The sequence below is a fragment of the Rattus norvegicus genome, chromosome 15 (assembly GCF_036323735.1).
Source record: "Rattus norvegicus strain BN/NHsdMcwi chromosome 15, GRCr8, whole genome shotgun sequence".
In the NCBI taxonomy this organism is placed as follows: Eukaryota; Metazoa; Chordata; class Mammalia; order Rodentia; family Muridae; genus Rattus; species Rattus norvegicus.
Window position 1 is genome coordinate 73,833,345 of NC_086033.1, and position 20,635 is coordinate 73,853,979.

The 20,635-nt window shown below is 36.9% G+C and overlaps 1 pseudogene; it reads left to right on the forward strand.

Annotated features, from left to right (window-relative positions):
* Nono-ps9 (non-POU domain containing, octamer-binding, pseudogene 9) overlaps positions 1 to 10,880 on the forward strand; it is a 48,170-nt pseudogene extending 37,290 nt beyond the window's left edge.
* Positions 10,881 to 20,635: the final 9,755 nt, after the last annotated feature.

Sequence of the window (20,635 nt, forward strand, 5' to 3'; positions counted from 1 at the left end):
CTCTTTCTTTGTTGTGTCTTTGTGTGGTTTAGGTATAAGAGTAATTGTGGCTTCATAGAAGGTATTCGGTAGTGATCCATCTGTTTCAATTTTGTGGAATAGTTTGGATAATATTGGTATGAGGTCTTCTATGAAGGTTTGATAGAATTCTGCACTAAACCCGTCTGGACCTGGGCTCTTTTTGGTTGGGAGACCTTTAATGACTGCTTCTATTTCCTTAGGAGTTATGGGGTTGTTTAACTGGTTTATCTGTTCCTGATTTAACTTCAGTACCTGGTATCTGTCTAGGAAATTGTCCATTTCCTGAAGATTTTCAAGTTTTGTTGAATATAGGTTTTTATAGTAAGATCTGATGATTTTTTGAATTTCCTCTGAATCTGTTGTTATGTCTCCCTTTTCATTTCTGATTTTGTTAATTTGGACGCACTCTCTGTGTCCTCTCGTTAGTCTGGCTAAGGGTTTATCTATCTTGTTGATTTTCTCAAAGAACCAACTTTTGGTTCTGTTAATTCTTTCTATGGTCCTTTTTGTTTCTACTTGGTTGATTTCAGCTCTGAGTTTGATTATTTCCTGCCTTCTACTCCTCCTGGGTGTATTTGCTTCTTTTTGTTCTAGAGCTTTTAGGTGTGCTGTCAAGCTGCTGACATATGCTCTTTCCTGTATCTTTCTGCAGGCACTCAGCGCTATGAGTTTTCCTCTTAGCACAGCTTTCATTGTGTCCCATATGTTTGGGTATGTTGTACGTTCATTTTCATTAAAATCTAAAAAGTTTTTAATTTCTTTCTTTATTTCTTCCTTGACCAGGTTATCATTGAGTAGAGCATTGTTCAATTTCCAAGTATATGTGGACATTCTTCCTTGATTGTTATTGAAGACCAGTTTTAGGCCGTGGTGGTCCGATAGCACGCATGGGATTATTTCTATCTTTCTGTACCTGTTGAGGCCCATTTTTTGACCAATTATATGGTCAATTTTGGAGAAAGTACCATGAGGAGCTGAGAAGAAGGTATATCCTTTTGCTTTAGGATAGAATGTTCTATAAATATCCGTTAGGTCCATTTGGCTCATGACTTCTCTTAGTCTGTCGATATCACTGTTTAATTTCTGTTTCCATGATCTGTCCATTGATGAGAGTGGGGTGTTGAAATCTCCCACTATTATTGTGTGAGGTCCAATGTGTGTTTTGAGCTTCAGTAAGGTTTCTTTTACATATGTAGGTGCCCTTGTATTTGGGGCATAGATATTTAGGATTGAGAGTTCATCTTGGTGGATTTTTCCTTTGATGAATATGAAGTGTCCTTCCTTATCTTTTTTGATGACTTTTAGTTGAAAATTGATTTTATTTGATATTAGAATGGCTACTCCAGCTTGCTTCTTCTGACCATTTGCTTGGAAAGTTGTTTTCCAGCCTTTCACTCTGAGGTAGTGTCTGTCTTTGTCTCTGAGGTGTGTTTCCTGTAGGCAGCAGAATGCAGGGTCCTCGTTGTGTATCCAGTTTGTTAATCTATTTCTTTTTATTGGGGAGTTGAGGCCATTGATGTTGAGAGATATTAAGGAATAGTGGTTATTGCTTCCCGTTATATTCATATTTGGATGTGAGGTTATGTTTGTGTGCTTTCATTCTCTTTGTTTTGTTGCCAAGACGATTAGTTTTTTGCTTCTTCTAGGGTATAGCTTGCCTCCTTATGTTGGGCTTTACCATTTATTATCCTTTGTAGTGCTGGATTTGTAGAAAGATATTGTGTAAATTTGGTTTTGTCATGGAATATCTTGGTTTCTCCATCTATGTTAATTGAGAGTTTTGCAGGATACAGTAACCTGGGCTGGCATTTGTGTTCTCTTAGGGTCTGTATGACATCAGTCCAGGATCTTCTGGCCTTCATAGTTTCTGGCGAAAAGTCTGGTGTGATTCTGATAGGTCTGCCTTTATATGTTACTTGACCTTTTTCCCTTACTGCTTTTAATAATCTTTCTTTATTTTGTGCATTTGGTGTTTTGACTATTATGTGACGGGAGGTGTTTCTTTTCTGGTCCAATCTATTTGGAGTTCTGTAGGCATCTTGTATGCCTATGGGTATCTCTTTTTTTAGGTTAGGGAAGTTTTCTTCTATGATTTTGTTGAAGATATTTAGTGGTCCTTTGAGCTGGGAGTCTTCACTCTTCTATACCTATTATCCTTAGGTTTGATCTTCTCATTGAGTCCTGGATTTCCTGTATGTTTTGGACCAGTAGCTTTTTCCGCTTTACATTATCTTTGACAGTTGAGTCAATGATTTCTATGGAATCTTCTGCTCCTGAGATTCTCTCTTCCATCTCTTGAATTCTGTTGGTGAAGCTTGTATCTACAGCTCCTTGTCTCTTCTTTTGGTTTTCTATATTCAGGGTTGTTTCCATGTGTTCTTTCTTGATTGCTTCTATTTCCATTTTTAATTCCTTCAACTGTTTGATTGTGTTTTCCTGGAATTCTTTCAGGGATTTTTGCGATTCCTCTCTGTAGGCTTCTACTTGTTTATTAATGTTTTCCTGTGTTTCCCTAAGTGTGTTCATGTCTTTCTTGAAGTCCTCCAGCATCATGATCAAATATGATTTTGAAACTAGATCTTGCTTTTCTGGTGTGTTTGGATATTCCATGTTTGTTTTGTTGGGGAATTGGGCTCCGATGATGGCATGTAGTCTTGGTTTCTGTTCCTTGGGTTCCTGCGCTTGCCTCTCGCCATCAGATTATCTCTAGTGTTACTTTGTTCTGCTATTTCTGACAGTGGCTAGACTGTCCTATAAGCCTGTGTGTCAGGAGTGCTGTAGACCTGTTTTACTCTCTTTCAGTCAGTTATGGGGACAGAGTGTTCTGCTTTCGGGCGTGTAGTTTTTCCTCTCTACAGGTCTTCAACTGTTCCTGTGGCCCTGTGTCTTGAGTTCACCAGGCAGCTTTCTTGCAGCAGACAAGTTGGTCTTACCTGTGGTCCCGAGGCTCAAGTTTGCTCGCAGGGTGCTGCCCAAGGGCTCTCTGTGGCGGCAGCAACCAGGAAGACCTGTGCCGCCCCTTCCGGGAGCTTCAGTGCACCAGGGTTCCATATGGCCTTTGGTGTTTTCCTCTGGCGTCTGAGATGTATGTACAGAGAGCAGTCTCTTCTGGTTTCCCAGGCTTGTCTGCCTCTCTGAAGGTTCAGCTCTCCCTCCCACGGGATTTGGGTGCAGAGAACTGTTTATCCGGTCTGTTTCCCTCAGGTTCCGGAGGTGTCTCAGGCAGGGGTCCTGCTGCTCCTGGGCCCTCCCCCACAGGAGCCCAGAGGCCTTATACAGTTTCCTCTTGGGCCAGGGATGTGGGCAGGGGTGGGCAGTGTTGGTGGTCTCTTCCGCTCTGCAGCCTCAGGAGTGCCCACCTGACCAGGTGGTTGGGTCTCTTTCCCACAGGGTCTGGGAGCAGAGAGCTGCTGCAGGCCGGGATCCGCGGGCTTGGGACCTCCGGCAAACACAGGACTTGCCCGGTCCTAGATGAACTCTGCCTCTGTGTGTCCCGATCTCACCAGGCAGCTCTCTTGCAGCAGTCAAGTTGGTCTTACCTGTGGTCCCGAGGCTCAAGTTTGCTCGCGGGGTGCTGCCCAAGGGCTCTCTGCGGCGGCAGCAACCAGGAAGACCTGTGCCGCCCCTTCCGGGAGCTTCAGTGCACCAGGGTTCCAGATGGCCTTTCATGCATGATATTTTTATGCATAGTTTAATCACACTGTTATTCTAACATCAATTGGGGGTCCTTGGAAGAACTATAAGATTATTTACTAGATAAACAATGGTATTTTATTAATATTTTTAAATAAATGTCTATATATTATTTGTATAATCACATCCATTCTTTGGTTAATTTGAGAGTTAAACCCAGATATAATAGTTTTCTATAATAGTTTTACATTCCGATTGACCCCTCCCCCTCCCCTTCTATATTGGTGTTCCCCTCCCAATCCTCCACCCATTACCGCTCTCCTCCCAACCATCCAGTTCACTGGGGGTTCAGTCTTGGCAAAGGGCAAAGACAAAGGACTTCCCATTCCTCTGGTGCTCTTACTAGTGGCTTAGTCCCTGGAAGCTCTGGTTGGTTGGCATTGTTGTTCATATGGAGTCTCAAGACCCTTAAACCTCTTTCAGTCCTTTGTAAGATTCCTTCAACTGGGGTCCCGTTCTCAGTTCAGTGGTTTGCTGCTGGCATTCGCATCTGTATTTGCTGTATTCTGGCTGTGTCTCTCAGGAGAGATCTACATCCGGTGGCTGTCAGCCTGCAATTCTTTGCGTCATCCATCTTATCTAGTTTGGTGGCTGTATATGTATGGACCACATGTGGGGTAGGCGCTGAATGGGTTTTCCTTCTCTTCTAAATTTTCCCTCCCTATTCCCTCCCAAAGGTATTCTTATTCCCCTTTTAAAGAAGGAATGAAGCATTCACATTTTGGTCATCCTTCTTGAGTTTCATGTATTCTGTGCATCTAGGGTAATTTGAGCATTTGGCCTAATATCCACTTATAAATGAGTGCATACCATATGTGTTTTTCTGTGATTGGGTTACCTCACTCAGGATGACATTTTCCAGTTCCATCCATTTGCCTATGAATTTCATAAAGTCATTGTTTTTAATAGCTGAGTAATATTCCATTGTGTAGATGTACCACATTTCTGTATCCATTCCTCTGTTGAAGGGCATCTGGGTTCTTTCCAGCTTCTGGCTATTATAAATAAGGCTGCTATGAACATAGTGGAGCACGTGTCTTTTTTATATGTTGGGGCATCTTTTGGGTATATGCCCAAGAGTGGTATAGCTGGGTCCTCAGTTAGTTCAATGTCCAATTTTCTGAGGAACCTCCAGACTGACTTCCAGAATGGTTGTACCCATCTGAAATCCTACCAACAATGGAGGAGTGTTCCTCTTTCTCCGCATCCTTGCCAGCATTTGCTGTCACCTGAGTTTTGATCTTAGCCATTCTCACTGGTGTGAGGTGAAATCTCAGGGTTGTTTTGATTTGTATTTCCCTTATGATTAAAGATGTTGAACATTTCTTTAGGTGTTTCTCAGGAATTCAGTATTCCTCAGCTGTGAATTCTTTGTTTAGCTCTGAACCCCATTTTTAATAGGGTTATTTGTCTCCGTGCAGTCTAACTTGAGTTCTTTGTATATTTTGGATATAAGTCCTCTATCAGTTGTAGGATTGGTAAAGATCTTTTCCCAATCTGTTGGTTGCTGTTTTGTCCTAACAACAGTGTCTTGCCTTACACAAGCTTTGCAGTTTTATGAGATCCAATTTGTTGAATCTTGATGTTAGAGCATAAGCCTTTGGCGTTTTGTTCAGGAACTTTTCTCCAGTGCCCATGTGTTCGACATTCTTCTCCAATTTTTCTTCTATTAGTTTGAGTGTATCTGGTTTGATGTGGAGGTCCTTGGCCACTTAGACTTAAGCTTTGTACAGGGTGATAAGCATGGATCGATCTGCATTCTTCTACATGCTGACCTCCAGTTAAACCAGCACCATTTCCTGAAAATGCTATTTTTTTTTCATTGGATGGTTTTGGCTTCTTTGTAAAAAATTAAGTGACCATAGGTGTGTGGGTTGATTTCTGGGTCTTCAATTCTATTCCACTGATCTATCTGTCTGTCTCTGTACCAATACCATGCAGGTTTTATCACTGATGCTCTGTAATACTGCTTGAGTTTAGGGATAGTGATTCCCCCAGAAGTCCTTTTATTGTTGAGGATAGCTTTAGCTATCCTGGGTTTTTTGTTATTCCAGATGAATTTGCAAATTGTTCTGTCTAACTCTTTGAAGAATTGGATTGGTATTTTGATGGGGATTGCATTGAATCTGTAGAGTGCTTTTGGGTAAAATTGCCATTTTTACTATATTAATCCTGATAATCCATGAGCATGTGAGATCTTTCCATATTCTGAGATCTTCTTCAATTTCTTTCTTCAGAGGCTTGAAGTTCTTATCATACAGATCTTTCACTTGCTTGGTTAAAGTCACACCAAGGTATTTTATATTATTTGGGAGTATTATGAAGGGTGTTGTTTTTCTAATTTCTTTCTTGGTTTGTTTCTCTTCTATGTAGGGGAAGACTACTGATTTATTTGAGTTAATTTTATACCCAGCCACTTTGCTAAATGTGTTTATCAGGTTTAGTAGTTCTCTGGTGGAACTTTTAAGATCACTTAAGTATACTATCATATCATCTACCAATAGTGATATTTTGACTTCTTCTTTTCCAATCTGTATCTCTTTGAGCTCCTTTTGTTGTCTGATTGCTCTGGCTAGAACTTCAACAACTATCTTGAATAAGTAGGGAGAGAGTGGGCAGCCTCGTCTAGTTCCTCATTTTAGTGGAATCGCTTCAAGTTTCTCTCCATTTAGTTTAATATTAGCTACCAGTTTGCTGTATATGGCTTTTACTATGTTTATGTATGGGCCTTGAATTCCTATTCTTTCCAGGACTTTTATCATGAAGAGCTGTTGAATTTTGACAAATGTTTTCACCAAATGAAATCTAATGAAATGTTCATGTGGTTTTTATCTTTCAGTTTGTTTATATAGTGGATTACGTTGATGGTTTTCTGTATATTAAAACATCCCTGCATGCCTAGGATGAAGCCTACTTGATCATGATGGTTGATTGTTTTGATGTGCTCTTGGATTCAATGTGAAAGGTTTTATTGAGTATTTTTGTGTCGATATTCATAAGAGAAATTGGTCTGAAGTTTTCTTTCTTTGTTGGGTCTTTGTGTGGTTTAGGTTTAAGAGTAATTGTGGCTTCATAGAAATTCTTCAAAAAGTTGCTTTTGAATGTTATTTATTTTCACAAAATAAATTTTATACTTTAGTTGTGATATATAGGATATGCTAGATAAATCATTTGCATATATTTATTCAAATATTTAAAATTTTATGTGTTTGCATATATGTGTGTGTGTTGTGTTTATGTATAAATATGTTTGCATGAGTCTTTTGGTGTATCTGTGTGTCGATGCATATTTGTTGTCAAGAGGTTACACTGAGTGTCTTCTGTCAACTTTTAGTTATTTGTTAGTGTTTCAATGAACCACTAACCTATATATTATCAATTCTACATGGTATTACATGCTAATAAATCCATTTAATAATTTTAATATATTTTATGTTTCAGTTAATATTACTTTATTTTATATTATTAATATTAATAATATATTAAAAGATGTAAGTTTTTTACATTATATATACGTATATATATGTATATCACATAATAACATATATAAAATAAAATATCCAGAATGGTTAAAATAAACTACTGGATAGTCTAACGTTAATGAATCACAAGAAAATAACTTTAAATCCAACCTAAAGTTAATGATAGAAGCATTTAAAGAGGAAATGAATAAATCCCTTGATGCAATATAGAAAAATATATTCAAATATAAGGTAAAAATGAATTAAAGTGTTCAGGACATGAAAATGTTAATAGAATCAATAAGGAAAATACACTGTCAGTAAATCCTACACATGTAAATCTTGGAAACTACAGATGTAGCCATGACCAACAGAGTATAAAACATGCAAGAAATAATATGAGGCATAGAAGATATGACAGAAGAAATTGATACACACTTAAAAAGAAAATGTTAAATAGGAACATTTCTGACAATAAAATCCTAGAAACCCGGAACATTTTTGAAAATACCATATCAAAGAATAAAAGAGATAAAAGAAGGAGAATATTCCAAGTCCAAATCCCCCAAAAATATTTGCAACAAATTGTAGAAGAAAGCTTTTCAACATTTTGAAAGAGATATCTATAAACTTACGAGAAGCTTTCAGAACACCAAATTGAACCAGAAAAAATCATTCTACATAATAAAACACTAAATGTACAGAACAAAGATAGAATAATAGAAGCATCAAGGAATAAACAGCAAGTAAAACAGAAATAGAGAACTATTATAAGCATACATGACTTCTCGATAAGACTCTAAAATCCAGAATTGCCTGTGTTTGCAGTATTTAAGAGATCACAGATCCAAGGCCTAGTTTTATCATTAGCAAAACTTTCAAATAAGATAAAAAGAGAAGACAAGACATTCTATTACTGATCCAAAATTTCCAAAGAACCTATCCACAAGTACAGCCATTCAGAAGATATTAGAAGGAAGATACCAACCCAGGCAGATTAATTACAGACAAGAAAATACAGGAAATAGATTATTCCACACCAGCCAAATTGTAAAATGTAACACATACACACACACACACACACACACACACACACATATACACACTCTACTACTACTACTACCACTACCACCAATATAAAAATAACAGGAATTAAAAATCATTGTTCATTAATATCTTTCAATATCAATGGACACAGTTATGCAATAAAATCACAGATGGATGCAAAATTAGTATCCACTATTCTTCTTCATACAGAAAACACACCTCAGCATCAAAGACAGATATTGTCTCAGAGTAAAGGTCTTGGGGAAAATTTTCCAAACAAATGGACATAAAAAGCAAGCTGGAGTAGTTATTCTAAAGTCTAAAAAAATATAGTAAACAAAAATTAATAATCAAAAGATACGAGGAAGGACACTCATATTCATCAAAGAAAAATTCCAAGAATATCGATTTGGAATATCTATGCCCCTAATGCAAGTGTATATATACTTGTCAAATGTACTTATGATGCTTAAATCAAACATTTAACTCCATATACTATAGTAGGACTTTAACAAACCAATCTTGCCAATATAGAGGTCATCCACACAGAAACCAGATAAGGAAACTAGCATGTTATGAATCAAATGAACCTAACATATATACAGAACATTTCACCCATACACTAGAGACTATAACTTCTCAGCACCTCACAAAATCTTCTCTAAAATTGAACATGTATTCTTTTTCAAAGAAAGTCCCAAAAAGATAACAAGAATATTGAAATAATCCCATGTATGTTATCAGAACAATATGGATTAAATGGACTTCAACAAAGCCAGAGACAACAGAAAGCCTACAAACCCATGGAAACGAAACAACTCTTTATTCAATAGCCAATGGTTCCATAAAGAAATTAAAGACTTTCTAGAATTCAGTGAAAATGAAAGCTCAACATAGACAAAATTAAGGGACATAATGAGACCAATGCTGAGGAAAGTTCATATTACTAAGGACATTCATAAAGAAGTCATGAGATCTCTTACAAGCAACTTAACAACACACTTGAAATCCCTAGAACTAAAACAAGCAAACACACGCAATAATAGTTGAATGCAGAAAATAGACTTACGGGGTCACATGCTCTTTTCTTCGGACTGAGGAAATCAGGCAGCATCGCCCTTACTCTGAGCAAAGAACTGTGGGCAGAGGCAGTCTGGGTTAGGACTGGGAGGCAGATATTTTGCTGTGTTCAATTCGAAGTCAAGGGTGCAAAAATGCAGAGCAATTAAAAACTTTAACTTGGAGAAGCAGAATGATACTCCAAGGAAACACCATCAACATCACCAGCAGCAGCAACAGCAGCAGCAGCAGCAGCAGCAGCAGCAGCAGCAGCAGCAGCAGCAGCAGCAGCAGCAGCAGCAGCAGCAACCACCCTCACCAATACCCTCACCACCACACAGCAGGCCAGCAGCCAGAATGAAGGCTTGACTATTGACCTGAAGAATTTAGGAAGCCAGGAGAGTAGACCTTTACCCAACTTAGGCATCTCTATGTGGGCAATCTTCCCCCTTACATCAATGAGGAGGACATGAGGAAACTCTTTGAGAATATGGAAAAGCAGGAAAAAATTTCATGCCTTGGAAACACTAACCCTAGCAGAAATTGCAGCAGTGGAGCTGGACAATATGCCACTCCATGGAAAGCAGCTGCGACTGTGCTTTGCTTGTCATTGTACATCCCTTATGGTTCGCAACCTTACTCAGTATATGTCCAACAAACTGCTGGAAAAACCTTTTTTGTGTTTGATCAGGTGGAGAGGGCTGTAGTCATTGTAGATCAAGGACAAATGCCCTCCGGGAAAGGCACTGTTGAGTTTTCAGGAAAGTGAGCTTCTTGGAAAGCTCTGGACAGATGAAGTAAAGGTTCCTTCTTACTAACCACATTTCCTTTGCCTGTGACTGTGGAGCCTATGGACCAATTAGATTATGAAGAAGGATTTCCGCATATATATATACATACATACATATATATATATATATACATATACATATATACAATTTCACAAGGAAAGAGAAAAGCCACCCAGAATTGCAAAGTCTGCATCCTTTGAATATGAGTATGCCATGCACTGGAAGGCACTCACTGAAATGGAGAATCAACAGCAGGACCAGAACAACATGGAGGCTCGTGCGAAGCTGGAGATGGAGATGGAGGCAGCACGACATGCGCACCAGGTTATGCTATAGAGGCAGCATTTGATGAGACATCAAGAAGAGCTTTGAAGAACGGAGGTGCTGCAGAACCAAGAGGTTCAGAAATGAAAGCAGTTAGAACTCAGGCAAGAAGAGGAATGCAGGCACCAAGAGGAAGAGATGTGGCAACAACAAGAAGAAATGATGCGACGGCAGGAAGAATTGAAGGGAACCTTCCTTGATGTGAGAGAATAAGAGATATGGAATTGCCAAATGGCTGTGGGAGGTGCTACGGGCATAAACAATAGACGCCATGCCCCCTGTTCCTGTGCCACCTATTACTCCAGCTTCTCCAGGACCTGCTGCTATGATTCCAGACGGAACCCTTGGATTGACCCCACCAACAACTGAACGTTTTGGCCAAGCTGCTACAATGGAAGCAATTAGAGTAATTGGTGGAACTCCTGCATTCAACTGTCAAGGTCTGGGAGCTGAATTTGCTCCAAATAAACGCCACCAATATTAGATAAAGCTGCATTGTCTAGTTTGTTGCAGCCCTTAAAAGAAAGGCCCTTTTTGGACTAGCCAGAATTCTACCCTGGAAAAATGTTAGGGGTTCTTCCCAATAGATAAGTCTATCCTGATTGTTCATACCAGGGAGTATGCTTGAAGGCAGATGGGAAAGAGAGGTGTGGTATTTAACAAATCAAGTTGGCGGTATAATGCATGATCAAGTCTGTCTGGTGCATTCCTGACATATGTGGGTTGTTGAGGATCTGGAGATCCATAGGAAAACGGACTCAGAGTTCCATTAATCTTGATTACTCCTCCTCCTCCTCCTCCTCCTCCTCCTCCTCCTCCTCCCCCTCCTCCTCCTCCTTCTCTCTCTCTCTCTCTCTCTCTCTCTCTCTCTCTCTCTCTCTCTCTCTCTCTCTTTAACTTTTCATCTTTATTCCTCTCAACCCCAGAGACACTGCCATGTATACCACAACATCCTCCAATGACCCAGCCCAAGTCCTCCATTCACTCCCAGGTGAGAATTCAGACAAATGTCCACAGAGGTTACAGCATACATACAGCATATATGACCCCTTAATGTCCTAAGGAAGACATTTTCTCTTAGAGGTTTTCATTTTCGTATATCTTAAAAGAAATCTTGTGTAAACTTGCTTCCATCTTCTTTTTGGGTAAGGACTACAGTTTCTTTTGTCTGCTGTTGCTCTCCACAGCTTTTCTTGATAGGCCTAGTACAATCTTAGGAACAGGGCTTCTGTGTGTTGAAGGTCTGACAGTAGCTCTTAGTCTTGCCTATCTTAGGCAGTGATACTAACAGACAGTATGAACCAAATAGATTTAACATACATCTATAGAACATTTCATCCTAAAACAAATGAATATACTTTTTTCTCAACACCTCATGGTACCTTCTCTGAAATTGACCATATAATCAGTCACAAAAGATGCCTCAACAGATACAAGAAAATTTTAATAATCCCACACATCATATCAGATCCCCATAACTAAGACTGGTCTTCAATAACAGAAAAACAAAATCCCAGAGTAATCCCACTTATCCATGGAAGCTGAATATTCTATTCAATGAGAACTTGGTCAAGAAAAAAATAAAATATGAAATTAAAGACTTTTTAGAATTTAATGAAAATTAAGGCACAACATGCCATGCCAAAACTTAATGGACACAATGAAAGCAGTGCTAAGGGGAAAACTCATAGCTCTGAGTGCCTACAAAATAAAAACTGGAGAGAACATATACTCACAACTTCACAGAACACCTGACAGTTCTAGAACAAAACGAAGCAGGTGCACCTAAGAAGAGTATATGACAGGAAATAATCAACCTCAGAACTGAAATTCAACCAAGTAGAAACAAAAAGAACCATACAAAGAATCAATGAAATCAGGATTTGGATCTTTGAGAAAATCAGCAAGATAGATATCCCTTATCCAGATTAACCAGAGGGCACGGAGACATTATCCAAATTAAAAACATCAGACATGAAAGGGGAGACCTATAGACAGAAACTGAGGAAATTCAAAAATTATTAGATCCTACTGCAAAAGTCTAGACTCAACAACCTGGAAAATGTGGATGAAATGAACAGTATTCTAGACAGATACCAGGTACCAAAGTTAAACCAGGATCAGATAAATCATCTAAACAATTCTATAACCCCTAAAGGAATAAAAGCAGTCATTAAAAGTCAGTCAACCAAAACAGCCCAGAACCGGGATGAGTTTAGTGTGGAATTCTATCAGACCATCAAAGTAGACAGAATACTATTACTCTTCAAACTATTCCACATAATAGAAACAAAAGGAACACTACCCAATTCATTCTCTGAAGCCACAGTTATGCTTATGCCTAAACCACATGAAGATACTTTAAAGAAAGCGTTCAGACCAATTTCCCTTATGAATATTGATGCAAAAATACTCAATAAAATTCTCACAATCAAAATCCAAAAATAGATCATAATGATCGTTCAACATGATCAAGAAGTCCTCATCCCAGGGATGTAGGGATGGTTCAATATATGGAAATCCCTAGACATAATCCACTATATAAACAGACTCAAAGAAAACAAAACCCACATGATCATCTCATTAGCTGCTGAGTAAGCATTTGACAAAATTCAACACCCCTTTATAATAACGTAACAGTCTTGGAAGATCAGGAATTCAGGGCTCATAGCAAAACATAGGTTGAGACCAAGCAACTGCTAAAGCAAAGGGGAAAACAAAGGAAGACAAGACCAAAAATAAGCAGTCATTAACTCTTGAGTGGCCCGATAATATGAACTTAGGAATAACCATGAGATTTTGGGATATAGCAGTCTTTTCAGTAAGTACATTAAGTGGAATTATGAAACAGAAGCCCAATTCAAATGTCAAATTAGTCATGAAAAATAAGGAAAAAAGAATTGCTGAGTCTGTGATTTTGCAGGTCACCAAATATTTTCAACATTTTTCAGAATTAGTCAGTAGCTTGATTTTATAATGTTCCATGCTGATTATATTATGTTACATTATTTCATAGAAGAATATTTAGAGTCCTACAGAAATTAAAGAAATTCCTTCCTTCTGCAAAGCCAGGTTTCATTTTAATTATTCTTTAAAATACTTAAGTCAAATACACACACACACACACACACACACACACACACACACACACACACACACCCCGCACAAAACCAAAGTTTAAAACCAAACTTTAAAACGTAATTCAATAAAACAAAATGTAATAGAAGGCTTATATTATGGTTGTAGAGAGAAGCAAGGGTAGAAAATTAAATACATGGTGGGATAAGTATCTCAAAACGTTTCTAAAATTTCATGTGAAAATTAACTATAATAAAAGCTTCCACAGGATAGCAAACAGAAAAATTATAGCAAAGAATGAAGTGTGTGTGTGTGTGTGTGTGTGTGTGTGTGTGTGTGTGTGTGTGTGCTGCTAGTTCTACTGACTTCAAAACATTGCAGACTACTACCATTGTCGTTTGTTATGAAAAAAACTGATGAAGATACTGTATGAGTCCTGGAACTTGAAGGGGTCTTCCTGGTACTTACCTGAATTCTTCACTCATAATGTATAGTGTCACAGTGCAGGAAGGTTTATACATTTGCTTCTGCAGGAGAAATAATCATCAATCATATGAAACAGTGATCCCTATGAGCTAAAATCATGATTATTAAGCAAGATATGCCCAGGCATTGTGAGATTAACCATTTTCTTGATTGATTTGCAATGCATCTCATAAACTGAAATCAAATCATGATATCATTACTGGGTCAAGATCATTTGACTAGGTATTCCCTAGAGAAGGACCATTCTGCTGGGAAATAAATACAGTTTAAACAACTTCTAATCGTTTTTTGGTTGATTGGTTGGTGGTTGTTGTTGTTGTTACTGTAGTTGTTGTTTTGCTTTGTTTCCCAGATAGGGTTTCTCTGGGTAGCCTTGGCTGTCCTAAAATCACTTTGTAGAGAGGTTGTCCTCAAACTCAGGTATCTGCCTGTCTCCAAAGTGCTGGTATTAAAGGTGTGTGCCACCTGGCTGCCTTTCTATCATATTAATAGATCAACATGTCTCTCAACCTGCTTCAGATAAGCTTCTTTATTCAGTGTATAGTGATTAACTAAGAGATCCATTAAGACCAAAGTGAATAGAATAAATAATTATGGAATGTTCAGCCCATATTGAAACATAAATACTATAATCATTCCTTTAAAATTCAGGCGTTCTTAAGGATATGAGGGACTTGAGAGAATGAAAGACCCAGAAGTAGTAGGGGACTATAAAGAAACTATATCATATGAATAAAATAAGGCAAATGTACATGTGAATTTTAAAAAAGTTTGGACAAAATGTGGAAGATCTGTTCAAATCAGGCCAGACTAACTCCCATGATGCAGAAGAGATTTGAGCACAATGCCCCACCCCTATTCAAGCATGTAATACCACGTACTATTGATAAAATATAGGCTAGTGGTTCATTGGAACACTAATAAAAAACTAAAAGTTGACAGAAGACACTCAATATCACTTCTTGACAACAAATATGCATCAACACACAGATACACCAAAAGACTAATGCAAACATATGTATACATAAACACAACACACACATAAATGTGCACATATAAAATTTTAAGTATTTGATTAAATATATACAAATGATTTATCTAGCATATCCTATATATCCCAACTAAAGTGTAAAATTTATTCAAAAAGGAACTTTTTGAAGAATTTATTAATAAATCAAAAATCGTATCAGTCTTGTTTGATAAAAAATAGCTTAAGGAATATACAGAAACAACTTTTTTATTCTTAGATATATGCACGTTTCATTTTAAATGAGTGCAATATTTAGTTGTTGTTAGAGTGCTTTAAGAAAATTTGTCCATGCTATTGAATAGCACAAATAATTTTTTGTAACGCACTGAGCCATTCCTGATTATGTGACAGTAAGGATGTAGTTTCATTTATGCCTATGAACATATTGCCCCAACATACAATCAACAGAAATATTCTATAATTATACTTATTAATATTGTATATATTGTATATTTTATATAACTGTAGCAAAATTATCATCGTAATATGTGATTATAAAGTTTTTCTAAAAATTCCAACTTTTAATAAACCAGGATTCACTAAGAGAAATATCATAAGACAATATATTTTAAAATGGGGTTACAATGGAAGAGAAACAAAAAATAGAACACCATTTAATTTAGTTTATTTTAATTATCACTTAAAATCAATGTAGTTATTTTCCCCTTTTTACATATAATAACTGCAGGGTTGGGGATTTAGCTCAGTGGTAGAGTGCTTGCCTAGCAAGCACAAGGCCCTGGGTTCGGTCCCCAGCTCCGGGAAAAAAAAATACATATAATAACTGAAACCTTATCACATACAGATTTTATTTGTCTATAATTGTATACATAGTACTATTTTCCTAGGCAAACCAGAATGTACTACTTGAATTTGAAGAAAAAAATTTTAAATTCATTAGCTTCTTGGTAAATAATCTCCATAAATTACATTAAATTCCAATATGAGATATATATATATATATACACATACATATATATGTATAAAATTTTCAAAAGAAATTTCCATTTAACTGAATTTCAGGTATTATTTTCCTAGTTCAAAACAAAACCATCCTATTTAGGGCTAATACCCATTATATTCAAAGAACTCAGGAAGTTAGTCTCCAGACAATTTGGTAACCCTATGAAAAATGGGGTGCAGTGATGAACAAGAATTCTCAATCAAGAAATATCAAAATGGCTGTGAATCAAATAAATAAATGTATAACAACCTTAGTCATCAGGGAAATGCAAATCAAACCAACCCTGAGATTCTACCTCACAGCATATTCAATATATAAAAAGCAATCAAGAACCTAGACTCCAGAGAATCACCTAGACCTCCGGGCCTTTTTACTTGAGTGCTCTGGGTTTCTGGTGACTACCGAGACTTCTCATCCATTATGTTTTTTTTTTTCTGATAGTTTTTGTTGCCTTTGTGGTATCTGAAATTTGCTGTGTTAAATTTCCCCAGGGGGGGGTCATATTACCAGCATGTTCTTCTGTGCCTATTGCCTATATGGTTTTGAGGAAAGTGGGCAGGGCTGTGGGACCGAAAATAAAGCACAAAGTGTAGGGTGCTGTTATTGTCATTGGGTGTATTTTCAGGAGAATTTGTGAGGAAGGACTTGGGAAGAGGGGATAGTTTATCTGGTGTCCCTGATGTTGGCATGTCTCCAGGAAAGCAGCCAGAATTGTGGGGCAGGAAATGGATCACAGGGTATGTGTAACAGTTACAGCTCTAAGGTGTGCATTTGGAGTACTTTGTGGGCCAGATATAAGAGAATGGGACTATCTGGTGTCCCTGCTGCTGACAGACCTCTAGAAAAGAAGGCCAAATTCAAATTTTAATTTTAATTTTAGAGGTATAGTAAAATCATGTTTGTATCTCATCAGTGTGCAAATTTGTTTGTCTGTAATATATTTAAAATTATTAAATTATTTTGATTGATAGTTAGGATTGTTTATCAGAAAGTAATAGATTTGTATACCTGTTACCTATTTCTGTACATTTTAATGGGTGAGTGCCATTACATTACACTTTAAAGAGGAGGCCAGAAATTTTAGTGAAAACATGGGGAGATGCAGGCAAGAAAGGAAAGATAAGAACAAAATTATGTAATTATATTTTCATTATAAATATTATAAAAAACCATCAGGTGAAAAGTCTTTGCTATTGTAAAATAATTTAAGAAGAGCTGCTCTAATAATAGTAAAATCAGAAAAAAATATTTTGTACTAAACTTTCAGGAAGCAATGTTTTCCTGACTATTCCTTATATTTTTCTTTAGAAACCGTGTAGAACTTTTGATCCATATATCAGTACTGTAACACTTGTCTTAGGTTGTTTCATGCTCAGTTTGGGAAATGTGGCACAAATGTACATTCCTCTCTGGGTAAATCAGAGCATACCAATACTACCAAGATATATTATTTTTGATGATGGAATTTCAGCACTTGGTAAAGATGGTGTCCATTTAATACACAAAGCTAAACAACCAAACAAACAAAATAAAATCACTATTTAGTAGTTTTCTTTTAATACAGGTAAGGTTCATCTTGCTTTTAACTTTCTATTTTCCAGTGGTTTTCAACGTCCCTAATGAAATAGCCACTTAACAATTTAGTACAATTCTTTAGCTTGTGGTCACCACCAAATATAAAATTATCTTTGTTCTTACTTCATTACTGTAATTTTGCTACTGTTTTGATTTATATTGTAAATATCTGTGTTTTCTGATGCTCTTAGTTGTCTCCTTTGAAAAGGTCATTTAACTAAAAAGGAGTTGAGACCCACAGGTTGAGCAACACTGCTCAATCATTAAATATTATATTTATCATTAAATACTTTAACTACAAACATCCTTTAAAAGTTCATAACTCCTTCTTTCCTTCTTCATCTAATTTTTCCTCAATGGTGTGAATTTTCATGTCTTTTTTATTATTACATTTTCTAACACCTGCAGTTAATATTGCTTATATTGTTATGTTATATATCAAATTATGTTTATATCAATGTATTTCAATATTTTTAAGAATGCCCATTCTGGCTAAGGTACTAATGATATTTTGGTGTATCTTATTCTTTTTCCCCCTCTTTCTTCAGTATTTGAATTAATGAATTCTATAGTAAACTCTGGCTACCCTTTCCTTGAAATAATAAAAATTGAGATGCATACCTGTAAATAAGGAACATTGAGACACATACTGTGTTACTTCATGCTTGGTTGGTAACCATAGCTTGACAACTATAGAAAAGAAAGGTATTCTTCATTGATTTTATATGATCGAAATTCAGAATGTGTTTCAGGTAGAGAAGCAATTTACTCAGCAGAAATATTTCAGATCCTGTTCAGGTTTTATTCATCTTTTTAAAATTTTAATCACCTTGAAAATTTAATCTGAAGCCATTGCCTTTATATTATATTAATCGTCATTGTGGAAAATGAGCAGTGTCATAAAACGAATATTCGAGAAAAAACACTCTTGTTTTTGAGCACTATTGATGATGACAAGCTCGATAAAACATATGATGATAGAGATATAAAGTGGATTGAGTGCATATGTAAGGAAGGACATGGGCACAGTGACGCTGGTCAGAATACAAGATATGCAAGCATTTGATTTTCAGTAAAATGTTTAAAAAGACAATATGCATTCAAAGAGTGCCATGAAGTACCAGAAATAGTACCAAATAACTGTGACAGGATCTTGCTCTTTTGGAACTTATGTCCTGGGAGACTCCTTTCACTTCTAGTTCTCAACACTGCTGAGGACAGCTTTGTAGCTGATTCTAGCACTGAATGTGCCATGAATAAGTATAACTTTTAACCTTTAGTCAAAAGGAGTGCCAGTAGTAGCTTAATGCATTACAACTTACCTCAGGCTCGAAATTGAAAACCAGGACTTGAATCCTTGCAAAGGTTATTAAGGGACAACACGGTCTTAAAAGTTGTACCAACCTGTGTAAGAATTTCAGTAAAATAATTATGCAAGGATCAATTTTGAAATGATGACCTTATATCACTACATTTTAATCTATTACAATTCTTTTTTCTTTTATTAATTATATCTAAGATATTATCCAGACTGAAGAACGCTGCATGCGGGAAGACTGTGTAGTGTCCAGTGATTCTTGAAAATATGAATTTCAGAAAACATAAAATCGAATGATCCTTATGGTAATGTAATTATCTTTTACATTTTTTCTGTTTTTACTTTTGATTTGCTTCTTGTTAGATTTCCAACAAAGTTGTGCCATGGCTTATCCAAGGACAACATTTTGGCATCTAAGATCAGGCTGATTGTAAGACAGAAGCTGGACAAAAATTGCTCTTTATCTGGTTCTCTCTCGTTTTAGTGATTAGTGCACAGTGCTGAAGGACTTACATATTTCTCATATATTTATTCAACATGTAAATCATGTTCGTATCATAGAATTAGATTGTGTGAGGAATTCGATACTCAGCAACTAAGTGCAAATTTCTCTGTTTTCTGGTTTAACAGATTCTATTTATAACTAGATTCTAATCCTTACAAGTCTCCACTTAGTTTTCCTTCTGATTTCAGGGGAAAAAATACATTACCATAAAAAAGAAAGCATCTTAGAGGAAAAAAGAACTTATTTATTTGAGCTTGGAATTGCAGATTACAGTCAGTAGGGAAGTCAAGGTAGCCAGACTTGCTAGAGAAGTGGCTCTGTTTTCAAATACCAAGTAGTTAGCCCTGAAATTATTTACACACAATTAAAGAAGACTGGGGCAATGAATGAGAGAGAGAGGGAGAGACAGAGAGAGAGAGAGAGAGAGAGAGGGAGGGAGGGAGGGAGGGAGGGAGGGAGGGAGAGAGAGAGAGAGAGAGAGAGAGAGAGAGAGAGAGAGGGAGGATGGGAAAGTTTAGAGGGAGTAAAAGGAATGGGGAAAATGTAGTGATATTTTAATGAAAAATACTAGTCACACTACATCAAAGATAAATGGCAAATGGCAGAGAGAACGGAATGCACAGGTATACACATGCATATTTGCTTGCTTACCTGAACTCAGTTTGGTTACACGATTCTTTTTTCTTTTATTTTTGTAATCCTTTTTTACAGTCCAGTCTTCATCCCTCTCCTGCTCTGCCCCGCTATTGCTCCCAGCTCCCCATCCCATACCTACCCCTTGTGTCCAAGAGGATGTCCCCACAGCTCACCCTCATCTTGCCAGACCACCCCACACCCTGGAGCCTCAAGTCTCTCCAGGGTTAGGTGAATCTAGATCACCAGCCTAGAAAGTATAGATAGTTCTTCAAAATATGTTCTTAGATGATTCTAGATTATTTCAAGCTGACAATTAAAGCTAACCGTCTCATTCCACCCCTTGACAACTTGACATACAAATCCATCATTTGAAATATAATCTTTCATTGCTTGACACCAAAATCCGTTTTATAACAGCAGTATAAAACAGTTCTGTTTTCAAAGTTCATATTTCCTTAAATATTAACATCAGTTAAATAAAAATCATTTAAATAAGACCTGTATATGATTCCACAGAGTAACATTCTGATTCCTGGACTAAGGAATTGAGACATAAAATACAATACTCTAATCTCCCATTTTACAACATCTGTAGCTCATAAAGTAATCTTAATACCAATTTGCTTGGGGTGCCACACCCTCCTGTT